We start from the raw sequence: 23,047 nt of genomic DNA on the forward strand, positions 1-23,047 counted from the left end.
CGTAGAACGGACTCACTCAGGACGTCTGCACCTCGGGACAGCAAGCTCGCTGCTTAATTCAATACTGCTTTCTCAGAACCGTGTGAAAGAAAGGATGCTGACACCCAAAGGAGGACTTGGCTCCTCTCCTTGCCTCCTCCAGAGTACACACACTTATATTAAGGGCTTCACTGTCCTAGGCCCAGCTGCACTGGCACCTCACAGTCCCAGGGACCCCCTATGATGCATCGGCTGTCTAGCTTAGTTGCACTCTGGTTCTCTGTAAACTCATCTGAAAAACAGGGAATTGGACCAGATCCCTTACAATACCACAATCTACAAATACAATGAATTAGAAACACTAACCACAGAACACTAATCTTACAAATTTGTCAGCTATTAGTAAAAACAGCTTATTAAATTTGCTACCTGGATTTTACTTCTGGTTTTATAAGAAATATCAAGCTGTTTTAGAAAAGCCAAATTGGAAAAGCAAATACTGCTGAATTCTTTAAAAGAGATTCTAACCATAGACACAAAGTAGTAAAATAGCCAGCTCTCACAGTAGGACATAATCTATGCAAAAACTCATCATAGTTTAGTATTAAAGTTTTACCATTCAGAACAAGGAATGTACTAATCACTTTACTTGGATTATCTTTAGTTCTCACAATAATCCTATGAGGTACAAGTTTTTATCACAGTTTTAATGATGAGAACATTGAGGCTCAGGTTAAATAAGACTTCAGAACAACATGCTCTGATCAGTGAACCCAATCACTCACATCCTTTCAGCAGATATAACCCTACAATGAAAAGATGGGCCATCAGACTATCATAGCTTGATATTGTTTCTTAATATAAATTTTTAAAATTAGCTTTGCTTTATCAGTTTTCCATAAATCTGCTTAGAATAGAATCAGTTCCCTGACCAAACTGAATTTCTGGATCTACGACTGCCGAGGAATAGACTCTAGACCACTTAGGTTAAGGTCATTCTTCTTTGAGGTCTGGTATGAATGATGCTTCCCTGAAGGATGCACCTATTTCTTTGTTCATTCACCACAACAATGCTTTGACTTTTAATCATCAATTTTCTGCTATGGATTTCCAACAAGTTCTATATATAGCAAAATATGTGGAGCTGAGTCACTACAGTGAGTTCCTAAAGAGCACCAGGTCCATATGCTTAAGATGCCAGGGATACAGACAGCAAACATAATATTTTACTGAGAAAACGAAGACCATGACGTCCACTCTTTCTTTAACATAAGGACATCCACACCTGCAAGGAAGTGGGCAGGAACACTGGCTGAGAAAGCAAGATCAAAACTTCTTTAAAACCAGCTCTAGAAAAAAGAAAAAAGGAACGATAGCAATATTAAATTTATTCAAGTGCATAAAGAACTGTTTGATAGAACTCATAATTTTAAACTACAAAACATGAGAGACTGCCTTAGTTTGGAAAAAGTTTAGGATACATATTACATGTACAGTGTAAGAATAAGTGTTCCTTTCATTAAATCTGGTTATAAAGCTCAATAAAGCTCAGGCTAAAGTATTTGCAAAAATGGAAAAAAGGATCGGACATGTATCATCCTGCTTTTATCATTCACTATATTGTGAACAGTTTCTTATAACCCTCAAAATCCAAAAGCTCATAATTTTTCATCTCCTGCCAGTTATTTTTATTATAATCAGTATAGTACACTAAATAAAAATTTTAAAGAACATATCTGTAATAGTTTTATGGTATTTGGTTACACAACTATAGCATAACGTAATCATTTGAGGCTTCTAATTTTTTCAACACTATAAATACCATTGTAATGAATAAGTAACATACACATTTGTGTGCATCTCTTATTTCCTTATAATAAATTCCTAAAAATTAAACTTGGGCAAAGGGTATGAACATTTTAAGGATTCTGAATATTGCCAAACTGCCATTTAGAAAGCTGTATCACTGTATGTTCCTACCAGCAACAGATATTTGCCAATACTTTATTCTTTTCTATGTGAGAGACCTATTGGAGCACACAATTATTGTTATCTAACTCTAAGCTCTTTGGCTTTTTCTGTAATCTTATTTCTTAAGCCTAGAGAAAAATCTTTTAGAAAGTATTATCTCTGGTAGTAAATATTTATCTGTGGTTGAGCAGTTTTTCCCGTATTGTTTTCATTTAACAAATTTAGCTCTGTTAATTAAACTTAAATGCCTTATATCAGAAATAGTATGAATGGCATTTTAAAAATAAAATAATTATCCTTCTATGAGTAGACGTGCAATAAAAGATGCCCAAAATGATGTTCATATAACTGGTAAACTTTGGGTTTGGGGATATTGAGTTATTTTTCCTTTTTTAAAAAATTTCTGTAACTCTCTATATCATTTGAAAATTAAAATATGAGCTGACATGATTTTTAAAAATAAGGCCATAGTCTAAAAAGTATAATATACCAAAAACTGTAAAGAGTTTTTAAAAAGAAGAAAAAGTAAACTCCTAAACTTCCACTTTCAATTATGATGGAGTAAACTGTATTGGGCTAGATCTTCTGTAAACAACTATAAAACTCAGCAATATACATGAACTATTATTTTCAGATGTTGGACAATAGGCAGCACAGGACTGTGATTCCTGAGAAAAGAGAAACAAAGACTCACAAATGCCCTGGCTTTCTGCTTATACCCCATACAGGGGAAACACACACACACACAAGAAAAAACAATCTCACTGAGTTGAGGAACTAGAGCTTGAAGTTTGAGGCTACTGAGGTTGCTGGAATTTGAGCAGCAAAACTAGAAGATGGGAGCCGTGGAGACAAAGTTTCAGAAATCTTTAAAGAGGTCTCCTGAATCTTTGCCTAGAGACTAAGTTGCACATGTGCAGGCGATACTCCATCAGTCCAGTGAAACAATAACATCTAGGGAAAGAGCAACTAAACAGTAAGAACCAAACAACTACCGAAGCTTGTAAGCACAGGTCCGGGAGACATTAAAATTCCTAGCAGCTAAGCTAGAGTGAAAAGACCTTGTTGAATACCCCATGCTTTCCACACAGACTCAGAAAAGGCATGCCTCTATATTAGAGGTAACCTAACCCTAAAATTTACAAAATTGCATAAAACCAAAGATAAAAAGAGAAATCTTTAGAGCAGTGGGATGAGAAAAAAATACATACTGCATTAAGTGAGCAATTGTAAGAAATGCCACTAACTTCTCATCAGAAATAATATAAGCTGGAAGATTATGAAATGATGACCTTAAAATGTTGAAAGAAAAAAAGGACTGTTAACCCAAAATTCTATATCTGGCATGAATATCCTTAAAAAATGAAGGCAGAAGACTTCTGACTTCTAGTCATGAGCTAGAGGCAAAGTCCAGAATTGTCCTGCTGTTATAAACAAGTAGAAAACTAGACAAAATATCAAACAATAGTTTTCACACGAGATAAGAGGCAATATGAAAATATGATCCCCTAAAGAAGGAAAACAAGTAAGGGGAAATCTATGATTGCTCCAGCTTTCTGCCTAGAACCAAAACACAGGGAAAGGAAGCCAAATAGTCAGTAGTCTCACTAAGTTGACGTGAAAGAGTTCAGAATTTGTAAAGTCTGAGGCAGCTAGAATTTGCAGGGCATCTAACCACAAAGGAAGAAGTTACACAGAGAAAGTGCTCCAAAAACATGCAAAAGGGGTCTTCTTGATTTTCTGGCCAAATACCAATCTGCATACATGTGGTGTGTAACTCCATGAGGCTACACAAAGAAAAACGTCCAAGAAAATAAATACTGGGACACTCTCCAACAATTTAGAGTTCACACAGGGCCAGGATCAATAACCAGCTGGGATGAATAAACCTTCATGAATACATGCGGAAATTAAAGGAGACACAAAAAAGTGCACACCTCAGTGGTGGGCCCAAATAGGCCCTAAACTAAAAGCTATTCCATATCTGTCCAAAAACAAAAATTCCCCAAACAAAAAACCCTGAAAACAAAACTTGGAAGTTCAAGTTGATCCATAAAATTGGCCAAGCGCAGTAGCTCATGCCTGTAATCCCAGCATTTGGGGAGGCTGGGGCAGAAGGACTGCTTGATAAAAGTTCAAGACTAGCCTGAGCAACACAGAGAGGCCCTATCTGCACAAAAAAGTAAAAATATTAGCTGGGTGTGGTGGTGTGCACCTATGGTTCCAGCCACACAGCACGCTAAGGCAGGAGGATGTCTTGAGCCCAGGAATTCAAGGGTGCAGTGAGCCATGTTTGCACCACTGCACTCCAGCCGGGGTGAAAAAGTGAGACCCTGTCTTAATTAATTAAATTTACTAGTTAATTAAATAAAAATGTTTAAAAGTTGATCCATAAATAAACTGCCTCCCAGGACAAAACTCAACAATCAAGAAACACCATACGCAAAAAAAAAAAAAAAAAAAAAAAAAAAAACACTCAACATCATGAAATCCATTAAAAATTACCAGGTCTATGACAAAGAAATAATAAACTATAATAGGGACCAAAAAATGGCTGGGGTAAGTAAAGGACATTTGAGTACATGACCTTATAACAGATATTAGAAAAGAGTTTAAGGACATAAAGAAAAACATCAACACAATGAAGAAAAAAGGAAATACTTCATAGAGAAGTGGAAACCATATATATGTAAGAGGACTTCTAGAACTAAAAAAAAAAAAAGGGGTATCTGATATGAAAAACTGACTGGACAGACACAACAGCAAATTAGACAGAGAAACTATTAACAAAAAAATCAGTTACCCTGAAGGCAGGGCAGCAGAAAATTTCCAACTAAAGGAAAAAGAAACAGATTGGAAGAAAAATGGACAGGGCCTCAGTAACCTGTGAGTTAATATTAAGTGGTTGAACATAGGTGGGATTAGAGTCTGTGGGAGAAAGACACCTGAGAAGAAAAAAAACTTCAAGATAGATGGCTAAAAATTTTACAAATGTGATGAATACAATACACCCACAGATCCACGAAACTCAGTAAACTTCTAAAAAGCCACACCAAGGCTCAACATAATAAAGTTGCTGTCAATCAGTGATACAAACACAATCTTTAAAGCAGCCAAAGGAAAAAAACATATTATATACAGAGAAACAAACACAAGGATTACAACAAACTTCTTGTCAGAAACTATACGAACAAGAAGAGAGTGGAACAACATCTTTAAGATGGTGGGTGGGAGGGGGATCCTAAAAACCTAGAATTCTATATCCACACCAACAACTTTCAAAACTGAAAACAAAATGAGAGGAATGTTGAACTACAGGAAATGTATCAGGAAGTTTTTTAAGCAAAGGGAATATACTAGACACAAACTTGGATGGATACAAAGAAATAAAGATCTAAAAAAATGGTTAAATGAAGGTAAATATTAAAGATATTTTTCTTTTTTTCGACAGGGTGTTATTCTCTGTCACCCAGGCTTGAGCGCAGTGGCATGATCTAGGCTCACTGCAGCCTCGACAGCCCAGGCTCAAGCAATCCTCCCACCTAAGCTTCCAGAGTAGCTGGAATTACAGGCACGAGCCACCATGTCTGGCTAATTTTTGTTATTTTTTATAGATACTGTGTCCTACTATGTTGCTCAGGCTGGTCTTGAACTCCTGGGTTCAAGCAATCCATGCACCTCAGCCTCCCAAAGTGCTGGGATTACAGTATTTTTGTCACTTTTAATTGCTTGAAAAGGTAACTGCCTGACAAAGCAAAAAGAACACTTAAGCTCAAAATGCATGACAACAAAAGCACAAAATATGGAAAAGAAGAAATGGAAATAACTATCATGATTCTTGAACTACACATTAAGTGGTAAAATATTAGTTGAAGGCAAATCACGATTAACTAATTAAGGCTGCCAATAAAAAAAATTGAAAGAGATATAAGTTACAAACTAACAGGAAAGATAAAATAGAATCATAAAAAATAATCCATCCAAAAACAGGTAGAAAATCAAGGAAAAAAGAAACAACACCAACCAACAGAAAACAAATAGTAAGATGGCACATTTTCATTCAACTATATCAAAACTACATTAAGTGCAAATGGTCTAAACCACTGGTTGGCATGGGGGCATGGCTGTGTTCCAATAAAATTTTATCTACATAAACAGGTGGCAGGCCAGATTTAACCTGCCAGCCATAGTTTGCCAACCCTGGTCTAAACACATCAATTAAAGGAGAGATTATCAGAATAGATAAAAAAAAGCGAGACCCAACTACATATTCCCTACAAGAAATCCACTTTAAGTATAATGATATAAATAGGTTAAAAGTAAAAGGATGAAAAAGATATATCATGTAAATACTAATCAAAAGAAAAGCTTGTATCAGACAGAGACTTCAGAACAACGAAAACTACCTGGGATAAAGAGGACCATTTCATGATGACAGAGGGGTCAATTCATCAACAACACTTAATCTTCAATGTGCATGCACTCAACAGTGCTGTAAACTATGCTTGCAATAGGAAACAAAACTTAATAGAACTGAAAGAAGAAACAGACAAATCCAAAACTGCAGTTGGAAACTTCAACCCTCCTCTCACAATAGTTGACAGAACCATAGACAGAAAATCAATAAAGATGTAAGATATAAGAATATCAGACTAAACCTAATTGGCATTTATAGAACACCCCACCTAGTAACAGGAAAATAAACATTCTTTTCAAGTATACATTGAACATTCACCCAGACATACCATATGTTGGGCCATAAAACAATCAAAAAGTTTATATTGGTTGAACTTGTTAAGAGTATGTATGCTCTCTGATCACCATGGCATTAAATGAAAACATAGTAACAAAAGGATACCTGAAAAATACCAAATATTTGAAAATTATTTGGAAACATTCTTTCAAACAACCCATGGGTCAAATAAATTACAAGAGGAATTTAAAAATATTTTGAATGGAATAATAATTAAATCATATCAATATCTGTGGGATGCAGCTAAAGAATGCTTACAGGGAAATTTATAGCCTTAAATGTTAATAATTGTTTTTTAAAAGGAGTTTCGAAAATCAATGATCTAAGCTTTCACTTAAAACTAGAGAAAAAAGAGCAAATTAAACCCGAAGTAAGGAGAAGGGAAGGAATTAAAGAGCTCAAATCATGAAACAGAAAACCGATAAATCACAAAGAAAAAGCAATGTCAAAAGTTGGTTCTTTGAAAGGATTTATGAAATTGATATTCCTTTCTCAAGTTAGATTAATCAAGGGGAAAAAAGGAGAAAAGGCATTCAATCTCAAGAATAAAAGAAGGAATAGATCCTACTGACATAAAAAGGAAATACTGTTTCATAAAATTTATAATTTATTTTCATGCTGATAAATTCAACAGATTCTCCAAAACACAAATTACCAAAACAGACATAAAAAAGAAAAAGAAAATCTGAGTAGTCTTATATTTGTTTTAGACCCAGAGACTCACTCTGTCACCCACCCTGGAGTGCAGTGGCGTGATCACAGCTCACTGCAGCCTCGACCTCCTAGGCTCAAAGGATCTTCCTGCCTCAACCTCCTGAGTAGCTGAAACAACAGGTGTGTGCCACCATGCCTGGCTAATTTTTAAATTTTTGGTAGAGATGGGGTCTGCCTATGTTGCCCAAGCTGGTCTCAAACTTCTGGGCTCAAGTGATCCTCCTGCCTCAGTCTCCCAAAATGCTGGGATTACAGGCATAAGCCACCATGCTGGGCCTATATTCATTCTTTTATAAATTAAATTCCTTAATTAAGAACTTTCCACAAAGAAAACTACAGGTCCAGATGGCTTCATTGATAAATTCCATCAAACATTTAAGGAAGAACATCAATTTTACCCAAACTCTTCCACAAAATAAGAGGAAACGCCTCCTAATTCATAAAAAAAAGTCATCATAACTCTGATACCAAAACAACAACAAAAAAACTATAGACCAAGAGTAATCCCTCATTGAATCTAGAGGAAACAAAACAAAAAACAAAAACAAAAACAAAAAAATGACAATACATCTCAACCAAGTTTATCTCAAGAATGCAAGGTTGGTTTAACAATCAAATACCAATCAATGTAATTCACCATCTTAATATAATAAAGAAGAAATACCACATAAGCATCTCAATAGCGCAGACTCATTTTTTAAGAAAGCTGAATAGGCCGGGCGTGATGGCTCACGCCTGTAATCCCAGCACTTTGGGAGGCCAGGCAGGCGGATCATGAGGTCAGGAATTCGAGACTAGCCCGGCCAATATGGAGAAACCCTGTCTCTACTAAAAATACAAAAATTAGCTGGGTGTGGTGGCACGTGCCTATAGTCCCAGCTACTCGGGAGGCTGAGGCAGAAGAATCGCTTGAACCCAGGAGGCGGGGGTTGCAGTGAGCCAAGATTGCGCCACTGCACTCCAGCCTGGGTGACAGAGCGAGACCGTGTCTCAAAAAAAAAAAAAAAAAAAAAAAGAAAGCTAAACATCCACTTGTGGGGAAAAAAAAAGCTCTAAGCAAAGAGAACTTCTTCAATCTGACAAAGGGCATCTATGAAAAATGTATAGCTAACATATACAATGGTGAAAGAGTTCTCTCTACACTAAAAAAGATCATCTAAATAGAGCTATATTATGTTCATGTTAAGATGTTAATTCTCTCCAATTCATAGATTCAAATGCAACCCTAATAAAAATTCCAAAACGCTTTTTTGTAGATATTGATAAGCTGATTACAAAATTTATGTGGAAATGTACAATACCTAAAAAAAAGTCCAAACAATCTCAAAAAATAAGAACTAAACTGGAGAAGTTCTATTACCTTATTTCAAGACTTAATGCTATGGTAAATCAAGACAGTGTCATAGTGGCAAAAAGACAGATGAACAGAATAGAGTTTAGAGACAGATCCACACTTACTCCATTAACTAAGCTTTAACAAGGTGCCAAAGCAATTAATGGGGAAAGGAAAGTATACTGTGTTGGAACAATTAGCTATCTATACGGGGGCAAAAATCAAATCTTAACCAATAACTCAGCCTCAATACACAAAAATTATCACTATAAAGCATCTGGAAGAAAACACAGGATATCTTCACAACTGTGGGGGTGGCAAAAAGACGGGACCCAGAAAAACAGTAGCATAAGAGGAAATATTGATAAAATAGACCACTAAATTCAAAACTTTTGTTCATCGAAAGATGCCACCAAGACAATGAACAGTGAAGCCACAGACTGGGAGAAAAATCTCTAACACATTTATGTGACAAAGAAGTTGTATCCAATTAGTATACAAATCCTAAAACTTAACAGTAAAATGACATAAAATTGGTAACTGGTTAATGTCTTGAACAGACATATCACTAAGGATGATACGCAAAATAGCCTATAAGCACATGACAAAATGCGTGACATCAATAGTCACAAGGAAAATGCAAATTCAAACCACAATGAGATCTCCCAGTAAGATGACTAAACCAAATATTGATGATAATAAGAAACAGAACTCTCACAGATTGCTAGTGGGAATGTAAAATGGTAAAACTATCTCAGAAATTAAATTGTTCTGCAAGTTTCTCATAATGATAAACATAGACCTATTTTAAAACCCAGCAATTCCACTTCATGTATTGACCGAAGAGAAAAGAAAACGTGTCACAAAAAGACTTAAACAAGAATGTTCATGGTAGTTTTATTCATAACAGTTGAAAACTGGAAACAATTTTTTCCACAATAACAATATTCATATAATGGAATACTACTCTACAACTAAAAGGAACAATTATTATATGTAACATGGATGAACCTCAAAAACTTGCTGATAAAAAGAAGTCAGACTCCAAAGAGTATATACTGCATGACTCCATTTATAAAAAATTCTAGAACAAAGTTAATCTTCAGTGAAATAAATCAGAACAGTGACTGCAGCCATGGAAAAGGAGAAACAGCAAGGACTCAATGGGAAGGGAGCACAGGGGCTCTTTCTGGATGACAGAAATCAAAAATTACAAAGATGTATTAATTGTCAAAACTAATCTTGAACTTAGGTATATCCTGAACCTGGTATATCCCTATTTAGATCTTTAAATTTTCTTTTTTAGTGTAGAAAGAACTCAGTCTTTCACCACTGAATATGTTAGCTATAGGTTTTTAATAGATGCCCTTTATCAGACTGAAGACTGAAGAAGTTCTCTTCTATATTTAGTTTGCTTAGAGTTTTTTTTCACAAGTGGACATTTAACTTTCTTAAGGTTATTAAAGATATTTGGTGTATGGAACTGTACATACACAATATCTGTGTATTTCACTATATGTAAATTATGCTTCCACTTTTTAAAAAAATTACAGGAGGCCAGGCACTGTGGCTCACACCTGTAATCCTACCACTTTGGGAAGCTGAGGTGGGTGGATCACGAGGTCAGCAGTTCGAGACCAGCCTGATCAACATGGTGAAACCCCGTCTCTACTAAAAATACAAAAATTAGCTGGGAGTGGTGGCACACACCTGTAATCCCAGCTACTCAGGAGGCTGAGGCAGGAGAATTGCTTGAACCTGGGAGGTGGAGGATGCAGTGAGCCGAGATTGCGCCACTGCACTCCAGCCTGGGCAACGGAGCGAGATGCTATCTAAAAAATAAATAAATAAATAAAATAAAGGAAAACAACAACCAAAAACTGAAATTCTATCTTCTTACTCTTTGGCCACCCTCTAGAACAGTATCTCCTAAACTCTGGTCTGAGGACCATATATATCAGAATCACTTGAACCCTTGCCTTAACTTTTACTGAACCAGAATTCAAGCATGGGGGTTGGAGACTGGAAATCTGTATTTTAAAAAAGAGCCCCAGGTAATTTTCATGTCCAGGAAAGTTTAAGAATTGCTGTTATAGAAGTATGTAAGGAGAAAACAAAAAGATACAAGGGATTTAAAAATAGTATGTAAATTAAGTAATCAGTGCTACAAACATCATAAACTATAACAGTTGTCACTGAAGTCCTAAACTGCTATTTAAATTATGATATAGTATCCTCTGTTCACGTTCAATTTTCTACATAGCGCTTTAGGGAGTTGCAATTCCAAATTTTAGTCTTCAATCATCTAACTACCCGAATTTCTCATTAATCCCAACTCAAAATATGCATTTTAGATAAGAAATCTTGTTCACCAGGTCCTTCACTTCCCCCTGCTGCCCCACCCTTAATGTTCTATTACTTTCTTGGTACTGTTTTTCCCAACTGTTAATAGTGTTATTCCTACTTTTCTCTGCACAGCCTTGTCTTTCTACCTCCTTTAAAACCGAACCCAAAACTCATCTTTTCCACTAAGTGCTAAACACCACCTAAGTCAGATTCTTTCCAAATTCCCTTCAGCACTCGAAGATCTTCCTCCTAACAGACATATTTATTTTACTGAAATTGGACACCTCATCTTTATGACAAATTAACTCCATCCCTTGCTTAGAAAGTAGAACCTCTGGGGGAGAACTGAAAAGATTACAGCCTCTTCTCTCAAGCTGTTTTTATTTTTCCCTCTTTGAGTTGCTCTAAGAGGCTGGAGAGGTAAAGAGGCAAAGTGCTAGTTGCTTAGGGATGCTCTGGAATAGATACTAAAGAAGGTGAAAGCCTGTAATAGCAGCACTTTGGGAGGCCAAGGCGGGTGGATCGCGAGGTCAAGAAATTGAGACCATCTGGCCAACATGGTGAAACCCCATCTCTACTAAAAATACAAAAATTACCCGGGCGTGGTGGTGTATGCCTGTAGTCCCCGCTGCTACTTGGGAGGCTGAGGCAGGAGAATCTATTGAACCCAGGAGGTGGAGGTTGCCATGAGTTGAGATGGCACCACTGCATACCGGCCTGGCAACAGAGCGAGACTCCGTCTCAAAAAAAAAAAAAAAAAAAAAAAAAGACTTCAGGATTCAGTATCTGTTCAGAGACCACTTCACCAGCCCAAAGAAGCAAACACGGATTCCAAAAAGAAACTCTAGTTGAGGGATAAGGAAGAGCATTTGTCTAAGAATCCTGTGTTGTACTGGATGGCTAGCCAGGATTCTGAAGGCAGGAAGAAAGATCCCAACTGGTACAGTGTTTCAAGGACACTCAAATATTTCTGGCTTTCTGGCAGCAAATATTTTTCTATATTTTTTGTAACAGAGTTTGGGGTGGCAATGGGTAATAGGTAAATATTATGAAATGTCTACACACTCTTGAACTAAGTACCAGTAATGGCAGTTACTTTTTGTTCTGAACGCATTATCATTTAGATATTATGGGCATTACTCATCTATTTTCATAATTTTCAGCTACAAAGTATATGCCTTCAAAATCATATCTATAAACCTGACCACACTCCTGATCCAGACCCGTATTTCCAACTGATATTGTGGTATCATTACTTACCTTAAAAAGCATTATTACTTATCTGAAATTAAACTCAGTATTCTCTCTCTCCCAAACTCGCATATATTAGTCTATTGCCAAGCCAGGAACCTTAGACTCATACTTAACTTCTAACACCTTCTAACATTAACAAAATCTGGAGGACTCAAACTTTTACGTATCTCTGAAATCAGCAGTGCTCTTGTTTCCAACCCCACTACAAATTCCTTAATTCAGACCATCATATAACTAGTCTCTTTCTTGAACTAGAGCAGAGCCTTAAATGTCATCCTTGACTGTCATCTATCTACCACAAGCCAAAGAGAATTGCTTCATTCACTCACCTTGCCATGTGTATTATAGCCTCTGACTTACAATTTGGTTAAACTCACAACCATTCTGTTTTTCATTTTCAGTACAGTATTCATTAAATTATATAAGATATTCAACACTTTATTATAAAACAGACTTCATATTAGATGATTTTGCCCAACTATAGGATAATGTAAGTGCTCTGAGCACATTTAAGGTAGGCTATATTATAAAACACACTTCGTGTTAGATGATTTTGCCCAACTATAGGATAATGTAAGTGCTCTAAGCACATTTAAGGTAGGCTAGGCTTAGCTATGGTGTTTGGTAGGTTAGGCATATTAAATGCATTTCTGACCTAATGATATTTTCAATTTAGGATGGGTTTATCAGGACTAACCCCATTGTAAGTCGAGAAGCATTTGTATTTGCTCAGTAATTATTTGGTAAATATCTCCAATCTTTTCTCCTCCAGACTATTCTCTTTATGACTGCTATGATCAATTTTCTAAAACACAAAACTGTTTGTGTTACTTCCCATCGATAAAACTAAATAAAAATCCAAACTCCTATATGGCTACATACAAAACCCTTCACAATTTGTTCCCCTCCTACCTCGGTCCTAGTCTGATTTCCTAATTTTCTTTTGCACTAGTTTAGAAAAATCAAACAGCATCTTCCTCCTTAAACACTCTATGTCCTTTCATTTCTAATAATCTACAATAAATAGTAACTCAGTCCAGCTTATTTCGTTTTCATGAGCGCTCTTATACTATTTACAATCATTAGCTAAACCTATACAGAAGGAATGAGTGAAGAAACAATCAGACAACACGCCAACTCTCAATTAGCTTATTTTCATAGCCTTATTAACATGGTCAATATAGACTAAATGAAAGTGATTAAAATGTTTCAACTATCTCCTGAGCTTCCACTTCATAGTAAATTGATGTTAAAATTCTTCCGTTATAGATGTAATACCTACCTTTTGATTCACAGGCACAAAGAGAACTATAATTCCACTTTCTCCACATTTGTCCTTTTCCTCTCATCTTTAACACCTCCGTTCCCCACTTCTCCTCCTCTACCTTCTGTGCTAGTCCTGCCACCTAAATTTTCACTGCATCCTCTTTGTCCACTCTTCAAAGGAACATCAGTATTCCTCTATCCTCATTTGTACAGCATTTAAAATTTGTAAAGCATTTTTACATATACTTACTCACTTGATCCTTACAATCTTACTTTTTGAGATTCCAAAATCAAATGCTGCCCTTCGTACTTTCTTATATTTTATCTCAATTTTGAGGAAACTGAAGTTCAAAGAAGTTCAGTGACTCATCTAATATACTGCTATTCCCTCTGCCTGCAACTCCACAACCCCTCTTCACCAGCTGATCTCTCAAGACAGTTCAAGCTTTCCTCTACCTCCAGGGCAAGAAGAATGTTATGCTTATTTCCATGCCATCCTAATGTTTTTCACATCACTACTTTATACCACTAGAACAATCCAGGTCTCTGGACTCCTATTCTGTTGACTTTTCTATTAAACAGTATTTTCCTTGTTAATTAATGTTCCTTTTATTAATGTAACCATTCAGCATTTTATAAAGTCAAGCGGAGAAATGTCAGGGGTCACCAGAGGTGACTAAAACTGTACACCAAGACATTCCTAGCTTTCCTTAAAAATCAAGAATTTAAGGAATGTCTCTAAATCCTCTCAAAGTATTTAGATACCATCCTTGTGGTAAAATGACATCCAAAGCCGACCACAGCAAAGAGTAAAAGAGCACTTCACAAACCTTAAATTAAATTACTACAAGTTTTAAGTGCTGCCTCCTAATATTCTGGGAAATGTCTAGGATTAACAATCAAAAGACTAACACATTCGTCCCAACTCTACCACACATGGGCTGACTTGGGAAAGTCACTTAACCTTCCTGTGTCAAACTTGCTCTTCTATAAAATGGGATAATGCCACCTACCTTTCTGAACTAAAAGAATTAAATGAAACAGCGGTCATAATAAATCACTTAGCCTGGAACATAATAAACAGTCAAAATATGATAACCCCTTTATTATTTTTATATAACATCATTTTTGTTTTCAGAACCACGCCCACCAATGTTTAACATATTCTTAGACTTCCTGGCCCAGCAACAACCACAATAAATGCCTTCAAGGAAGTCATCTACATAACTTCTGGATCCCCTTCCTGGGTCACAATTCAGGTCCTATAAATATAATTTGGAGTATCTTCCCCTAAATGCATTATCTTGTTCTGTGCCACATGAAAACTCATCAGAGGATATTCCTGTAGCTTCTCCTTGCTGGCTTGGCTTTTAACTACCTGGAACGGCACATAGAGTCAGCTGCAAATCTGGCAACTGTCACTGCCAGTCTGTCTTTTAAATCATTTATAAAAATGTTAAATAAACTCATCCCAGTACTGATCACCTGAAGGATAATGGCGTTGGACTGCTGTTCTCACGTAAATAGCCAATGTCAAAAACTAAATAATTAGATAAATGAGCTCCCCTTTGGTCACATGCATATTTTAACCCATAAGAAAGTGCTTGAGCTTCTCCTTAACAGATTATATTTAACATTCAGTGGGTTTATCCTTTAGCGTTAAGTATATTTCAGACGCTTTCCTGTCTGGTAATCTGTAGGAAAAAACAAACTCAGTTTCTTCACACTGTCCCTCAACAGTCAACACAGAAGACTTTTGTGACCTCAAAACGTATGTGTAGGGATTTCTCTACCGAAAAGCAAGTAATCAATTCTAAAGCAGCTACCAACTGGCTGTCCTCTAATTCAAACCAATTCTGACACCAGCTACACCTAGACATAGCGTGAGATTGCACAGGTTGAGGACCCAGACCCAAAAGACTGAGCCCCACTTCCAATGCCAATCCCAAGCTCCATTATTTTACCTGTGCTTCTGACCAACCGGCTATAAACTAGGGTTCCCTACAACCCTCTCCTTGAGTTTGATTAATTTGCTAGAGCAGCTCACAGAACTCAGGGAAACACTGTAAAGTAAGTAAAAGTTGCTGGTTATTACAAAACATATTTTAAGGATACAAATGAACAGCCAGAAGTAGTGACAAATACAGCAGGGTCTGGAGTGCAGGAGCTTCTGTCCCCATGGGGTTGGAGTGTGCCATCTTCCCAGCACATGGATGTGTTCTTGTTCACCTTCCTGGAAGCCCCCACATGTCTGGCCCTTCTCTTCTCCCCTGTGGTTGGGAGGTGGAGTTGAAAGTGCCAACCCTCAGAGCCCAAGGCTGATTTCCCTGGAGGATCAACACCTCCAACCGGTGCTTACCTAGGGACTTTCCAAAAATAGCCTCATTAACATATGCCCAGGTGTGTTTGAAAGGGCTTGTTGTAAATAACAAAAGACTATCTTTCACCTTTATTGCTCAGAAGCTGTTTCAAGCTGCTTCAGGAACCAAGGATAAGAGGCCAACTACTTTAACAAAAGATATTCTTACTGCTCTAGTCACTTAGGAAATGAGGAGGCTTACAGGAGCTGTGTTGAGCCAGGAACCACCGCCGAAAAGCAAACTGTATACAGTACATAATAATATTACATCCTGATACAAAGACGTGTCAACCTGTGGGATTCAGGATTTACACTAGAGCTAAATTCCTACAAAATCCAGTTTACCTCAACACTTTTCTCTACCCAACCTCCGATTCTTATCCTAACTCCCCTTCCTCCAACTACCTACCATATACACAGGTCTAACCTGCAGTTTCCGTACCATTTCTATTCCATCATTCTAGTTCTCATTGTTCCATTTTCCCTATATCTATTATTTAAATAAGCTTCCACCCTTTTAAATTGCTTGAAATACTTCTAACTCAAGGATACTGCTCAGAATAGGAAGACTGGACATTGTTCCTGTTTATGGTCATCTTCAAATAAAATAAGGAAGTCAATTTAAAGACAATCCCAGAGCACATAAGCCCATTTCAAATACAATTTTAAAAATATTATCTTCATTACTGCTTCCTCTTACTAGCTTTGATAAAAAGATTACTGTATGAAAGCTCATCAAAGTAAGGTAAATTTAATTTTGGTGTTAAGCAGCATATGAAACTGTGAAAATATATTCTTGCTATATTATATTTCATAATACAGTATGGTCTCTGAAATCATTCCCTACAATTTTTCACCTACATGTAAAGGCAGGCAACTAATTTTCAGGTCACTAAGATGCAAATTTATCCAATATTAACACGAGTCAACAATCCAGCCTAATTACCCTTTCAAGATTACTTCTGCTCTAACCAGATTCAAAAGCCCTCCTCGCTCCCCTTAAAAGTATGATAGCTGGCTGACTCAGATGAGGAATTTGTTAAGATGGACAATGAAAATAATTCATATTTTCCCTCTTTCATTCTCTAACAACTGCACTGAAGCTAGGAAAGTGATTTGTACAGTCTACACCTACTCAGTTCACATAACCATGAATTTTAAATATGAATAACAGTCCATTCACAATGGCATAATTATCTTTAAATGTATAAAGAAAACTCCAACCTAATGAAAAAATGAGCAATGGTTGGTTATATTTTAACATGACATGCCTTCTAAAACCATATTTAACTAATTTATTCACATGATTAGATTATGTAATAGACTTGAAGAAAGTACCTATGAAATTCCTAAAAGTATGTCATGAATGCAATAAATGTCCAATAAATTGTGGTAACTTCATAATCCTTATTATGAGAGTTAACCAGAAGAATATTAGAAATTGGTCACTCTTCAAACACTAAAATTCTGTATCAGTGAAGAAAAAAAATAACTGTGGAAACTTGTGATGGCTACATGTGACTTTCTTAGCCCTGCTAGCATCACTTTGGACTAAAGAGTTGGCCCAGGTATTTATCATCTGAAGTACCACCAACAGCATGCCTGCCTGAGATCTAAAACAATAGCAAGACTATTACTAGTACAATAACATTGCTTTTGAGCTATAGCTTGTTTCTAATTTTAATCCCTCACCTGTAAAATACTCACTTCAATGAAACTCTACAAATAAGGGCAATTAAAAGACATTATGTGAGATACATTGAAAAAATAATGAAAATGAATGTTAAAACATAGTCATTAAAGAAGAGCTCTTGCATGACAGATAAGAAGTTACATATTGTGACAGAAGGCAAAGATGCTGTAAGGAAAGACCACAAAGATGCATGAGAATCAAAGTTAAAAGGACTACAAATGGAAGAAGGGCTGTTACAAGAGCAACAGAAAAACCTGAGAAGGCAGAACCACAGAACACCAGAGAAATTCACCATTCTTTAAGTGATACACCATTAAGGATTCTGAGATAACTTATGACTCAAACTGTCACCGTCAAAAACGTTTGCTAAAACACATGGTCATGACAATAGTTGGACCTGGGTTACAGCAAATTAAAAAGAACCATATGTTATAAAATTGGAGTCACACACATTTTATCACTAAAATCTCACAGCTTAATGAATGAAGTCATCAAAATATTCGCTTAATAGAAAACAGGGTTCAATGATTTTCCCATGGTTCCACTGGCAGAGAAGAGCTAAGATCAATAATAGACCTTATAAATTCCTGACTTCCTCACCTACGTGTACCCAGCAGGTCTCTAGTACTCTAGTACTGTATTTTCACTAGAAACCTGCAAATCAATTATTAATATTTTTGTTCTAAAATAATGAAACTGCAACAAGGATCTCCCAATGACATTCAAAAACACTAACACATTCACTCCAATTTGATATGCAGACCTAATTAAAGGTCCAAGGTAAGCAGAGGAAGGAGAGTAATACCAAAAATCAGAGCATCATTTGTACCAAGTACCCCCTTACCGAAGAGTATGATTTGATCGTGCATTTTTCTAGGAATTTTTGTAACTTGAAAGTGCGTGTACAGCAAGGAAATAAATGGGCACACAACTGCCTGCTTACATCTAACGAACCACAGAGAATAATGTCTAATATTTGCTGTACCCTTTCTATGTAGTAGGTAGGCACGGTTAAACCTCACCACTATGCTGTGAGGTAGGTACTTTTAACACCCTCCCTTTACAAATGAGTAAACTCAGGTACATAGTGGTTAAATCACTTGCCTAAGATCATGTGAAGGGGCTGGGATACAAATCCTGTCTTTCTCTATTACAACTATGATAGGAATGATGTATTCATAATGATCATGTAATTCTACTCTCTTTTTAAAGGTACTAAACACATTTTAACAAAACCCCCACACTAACTGAAAATAATAATTTTCATATAATTTACTTTCAAAATATAAAAGCCTTCTGAATTTTGAAAATCTTTTAAGCAATTAATTTTAGCATAAAAATTATAGAAAGCTAAACTACTCTAGGGCATTCATTTAATATTTTCATCTAAATGACAGTTTGTTTTTTTCCAATGACAGGGAACTATCAGCACTAACAATGCAGCATATTGTTTTAAACTTTTAAATAAAAACTCACCCAGTTTTATAAAATTTCATGGATAAAAGTAGTCAACTCAAACTTCTTCATCCTTAGAAGGGAACAATATCACAAATAATCTAAAAACCATTAACAGTTGGCACGAGAATGCTTTAGAAATAAACAATGTGAAAGTGATAAAGAAATCTCTGGACTGGAGTTCACAGACCTGCCCACCAATCCTGGCCCCACCATTAAATAGCAATTTAATCCCTTCAACTGCTCTGGGCCTTGGTTTCCTAATCTGCAAAATATCATCTCCATGGTCTACCCTTCCAGCTCTAGAAGAAATGTGACTCATACACATACATCTTTTTTCCAAACCTCCCATTCTCATTCTGTTTAGTTATTACTAGTACTTCACAGCCAGTAAGTCTTACTTTTCCTTAGTTCTACAAAAGGAGAGAACAGCCCAATCTAAACAACGGTGATAGGGGAAAGCTTTCCTAACCACTGGTTTGCCATAGATGATTCTCAAGGTGAATAACGTAGAAGCTATTATAATGTTAAAAGGTGTTAGGTTTCAATATTTTAGGCTACTGTTTTGTAAGCCAGTACATTCTCCCTGAGGACGAATAGTAAAATTTAAGGACAATAGGGAGAAAATATATATAATTATCCATTAGTTATTCAAGAACTAAGAAGGTGCCAACTGAAAATATTAACACCTTTTTGCAGAAATGTTTTCTCTGATGGATAAAAGGGACAAAATATGATATACAAATTTTTCCAAAATATGTTTAAGTACTAATCAGCTTTCATTTTGTAAACTGTAAAGTACTCTACAAATGTGAAAAATTACTAACATATATAAAATTAAGAAAATATTCATAAGATTAAAGAACTCTTCTCAGTGAAATGAAGAACCGCCACGGACTGCCACAGAGGTGCACTCTGGGGACCACCACTGCCTAAACCCGGAGTGCATTTTCTATGTTCTCAAGAGTGCTATATAAATGAAAAATTATTAAAATTAAACTAAACAACTGACATTAAGATTACCAATTGTTAGGAAACTCAACCTGATTTTAGTATTGCTTAATAGAGCTGCTAGCTTACCACCTTCTTCCCAGTCAACACAAGTTAAAATACTTTAAAACTTATATAGAATCCGTAGTACAATTTGGCATGATCTTGTAGAGAAACGAAAGTGAGGAAAAGAAAGAATGTGAATTACTTATGAGTCTTCTAGAATAAAAGTCAGTAGTACATAATAGCACAACACATTCTAAATGTTAAACGGAAGAAGTAAGCCACCACTATGGATAGAGAGGTTGCTACAAGAATTTCAAGGTGTAGTTATGAGAATTTCCAGGAAAACTTGTGACTGATAGAATACCATCAAACATACACATACATTTTTCAATAAAAGATAATTGACAAAGTCCAGCAGCCAGGCACCCTTCAGTTGGAATGCCACAAGAAAACGTCAAAATTTCCTTGTGACTCCAATCCCTCAAGCCTTTCAAAGTTCGGAACCAAACCAAGATGTACCTACACGGTGTTTTAGCATCCTTCTTTAAATGCAATTCCCTCTCCACAAAAATCACTCCGCTTCTGCTACTCGGATGCCCAAACCCCACATCAAAGACTCTTAGGAGCCCAAGTAGTTGCAGAGGGGTCTTTCAGCTCCCGCCTCCGCATCCCTTACCCACCTTGGTTAGTTAAACCTCCCGGGGCACTCAATTCATTTCCCACATCTGTACTCGTTGGTTCCCTCCCTCATCCCCAAGAGGATCTTTTCTCCTCGACCTTGAAGACCCCCAGATCGGGCTCTTGGAGCCCCAAGTGACTTGGTCGGTGCTCCCTTCCCTGCAGCCTGCGTTAACTGCTTCAGTCTCCGGTAGCCTCCCCGCGACCCACCACGACCCGGATCACGAATGCCCTCCTACTGGCCCCAGACGACCCCCTTCCCCTTAGGAACCCCACGTTCCTCCAACCAGAAAAACAATTCCACAGAAATGCATCGAGAGCCTACTAAGCGCAAGCTCCCACTGTGAGCGGCGTGGTCTGCACGGGGCTCGCGGCCCGGGCTAGCAGTCCTTTTCCTGGCCAGCCCATCCCAGCCCGAGGCCGGCGCTGCCTCCGCCGGGGTGCGGGGGCGACAGCCGGGGGCGGAATGCGCCGGGCGCGGGCACTGGGGCACCGAGAGGCGGCCGCGGACGACGGCGCGGGGGCCGGGGAACAGGCGGTGGGCCGGGCGCGACCGCGGGGACACTCACCGTTCGGGGCGCGCGGGGCGGCCTCATCCAGGGCACCTGCGGCCAGGCAGGACGGGCCCGGACGGCCCAGTCACCGACAGGGCGAGTCCGCCTGCCCTCCAGTGCGTCCCGTCCCCTCTGACTGCCCAGCGAGCGCAGCGTCGCTTCCTCCGGACGGAGCCCGGGGACCCCAGCTCTGCCGGATGCCCCCGCCAGGCCCCCACCCCCTTCCCTGCCGCCTCCCCCTCTTCACCCGTTTCCCCTCCCCCCTCCCCCCAACCCCCACCAGAATGGAAAATACCTCCCGGGGCGGGGGGCGGGGGGCGGGGGGCGGGGGCGGGCAGGGGCACGCCTCTCTGAAGGGCAGCCTACCGTGACCAATAGCAGGCGGGGCTTTAGAGGGGCGGGATTCCTAGCGGCCAATCCGGAGGCGGGTAGGTGAAGGCCGAAGGAGGGAGGCAGGGCGCGAGACCGGGGCGGCCCGGGAGTCAGGGAGGTCCGGCCGCTTGGGTGCGCGCTGTGCGCGGCTGCCATTTTGGAGTCGGGCAGCTGCGACGGCGGCCGTGTCCGGCCGGGGAAAGGGAGGAGCCAGTCAGGTGGGAGAGAGGCGGTCACGTGGACTTGAGAGGCGGGGTAAAGCGGGCTGCGGCCCGAAGGGAGGGGTCGACGGCGGGGAGTCTCGGGGGTAGGGGGGAAATGTCACGTGGTCGGAGAAGGGCCAGCGATGGGCTTGTGGGTGGAGGGTGAACCTGAAGTAGGAGTTGGAGGAAAGCTTTGTGCCTGGTGTCAAGTCTTAGGGAGAAGGAGAGGAAAGTGCTGAATGGAGGGCGTGAGTGCCGAGTAGGAAAATGTGAATGAGTCTCCCTAGCGCCCTTCAGCATGGAGCCACCCAGTTAGCAAGTTCCAAGATCCACGGGAAACCGGGCACCTCCTGCAATTCAAGTATTCCCATCCCCGCCCCCAGCTGCCACAAAAATGACTCACAAATCGGAGGGAGGGGTGTCGGTCTCCCTCGTTTTGTCTGTATTTTATATGGAAGGGCCCCCTCCCTGGAAATGGCTGAAAGGGTGGAGGAAGAGAAGCATAGTTCACGCCTGCAAGGGCTCTTCCCGCTGGCTTTTTTTTTTTGGTAGACAGTGTCTTCCTGTGTTGCCCAAGCTAATCTCGAACTCCTGGGTTCCAGGGATCCTCCTACCCCGGCCTCCCAAAGTGCTGGGGTTACAGGCGTGAACCACCGTGCCCGACCCCACTAGCCTTTTAGAAACCTTGTCGTCGTTCACAAACTTACTGGTCACTTCTTAAGTGTTAGACATAACCTTGATCATGTTCCAACGCCTCAACTTAATAAACCAAAAAGCTCTCCTGTGAGACTGTCTGGCTCTCATCCTTTATTTCAATTCATCCCTCAAGTACTGGCTAATTTATTCTCCAAACTAATCCACTAAAAAGTGCTTCTGTTAAGGCTCGCAGTGACACCCGTATGACCGGGTTCAAAGTTGGATTTTTAGTCATCCTGCTTGGTCTCCTGCAGTGGATTTTGTGGACTACATGAAGCCTTTTTCTGTTCCCTGATGCACCCCTCACCCCACTTTTCCTAACACCCTAAACCCTCAGATTGTCTTTCTGTTCAGTTAGCCTTTCTAAATCTGTTCTCTGTTGACTCTACGCCCAAGGATCTGACCCTCAGTCCTCTACTTAGTGG

General features: G+C 38.8%; 1 protein-coding gene across 3 annotated transcripts in view; it reads right to left on the reverse strand.

Annotated features, from left to right (window-relative positions):
* The window catches only part of SOCS5 (suppressor of cytokine signaling 5), a 67,714-nt gene extending 45,822 nt beyond the window's left edge, over nucleotides 1-21,892 (reverse strand). The window contains exon 1 of one of the 3 annotated variants that reach the window (XM_032176721.2): nucleotides 21,718-21,892. The gene's annotated coding sequence lies outside the window, so the exon portion shown is untranslated. Of the gene's footprint in view, nucleotides 1-21,366; nucleotides 21,603-21,717 lie in introns of those variants that run through there. The other 2 variants (XM_032176720.2, XM_032176722.2) reach the window with 2 other exon arrangements.
* Nucleotides 21,893-23,047: the final 1,155 nt, after the last annotated feature.

Source organism: Hylobates moloch, unplaced genomic scaffold (assembly GCF_009828535.3).
Source record: "Hylobates moloch isolate HMO894 unplaced genomic scaffold, HMol_V3 SCAFFOLD_15, whole genome shotgun sequence".
Lineage (NCBI taxonomy): Eukaryota > Metazoa > Chordata > Mammalia > Primates > Hylobatidae > Hylobates > Hylobates moloch.